This window comes from Chrysochloris asiatica, unplaced genomic scaffold (assembly GCF_000296735.1).
Source record: "Chrysochloris asiatica unplaced genomic scaffold, ChrAsi1.0 scaffold00030, whole genome shotgun sequence".
Taxonomy (NCBI): Eukaryota; Metazoa; Chordata; class Mammalia; order Afrosoricida; family Chrysochloridae; genus Chrysochloris; species Chrysochloris asiatica.
This window is the reverse complement of record NW_006408548.1, coordinates 19668485-19668958: the sequence shown is the minus strand read 5'-3', so window position 1 is coordinate 19668958 and position 474 is coordinate 19668485.

Sequence of the window (474 nt, the reverse complement as noted above, 5' to 3'; positions counted from 1 at the left end):
GGATGTCAATCAAGAGGTGGACGCGCAGCAGGGGCGACTGGGTTGTAGTGAGATGCTTTGGGCTGCGCTTGTGAGTCTCTAAGTTGGTCGACCCCACCTCAAAGCCATGATCCAACGGTTTGGCTAGGACGGCGCTCTTGTGTCCGTGGTAAGTAGGACAGCCTGGCCGGCCCCTGCAGTCTCTTCCCGCTAGGCAGCGTCTCCCCACCGACCTGGTCTCCAGACACCTCTCACCCGGCTGCTCCGTGGTCTGGGTTTCATTGAACACCTCCACCAGGTCTGCACAATTCTCGCACATCTTTTAGCCCCCGCCCTCCCTGATAGAAGCCCTGGTGCATATGATGGGTGTAGGATTATTATTAATTACCCAAACAGCAAAGGTGCACCTCTCAAAGCACACTTTTGATAGGGTAAGAATCCCTATTGAAGATTTAAAAAAAATTATAGCCCTCTGCTCTCCTTTCATTTCTGACT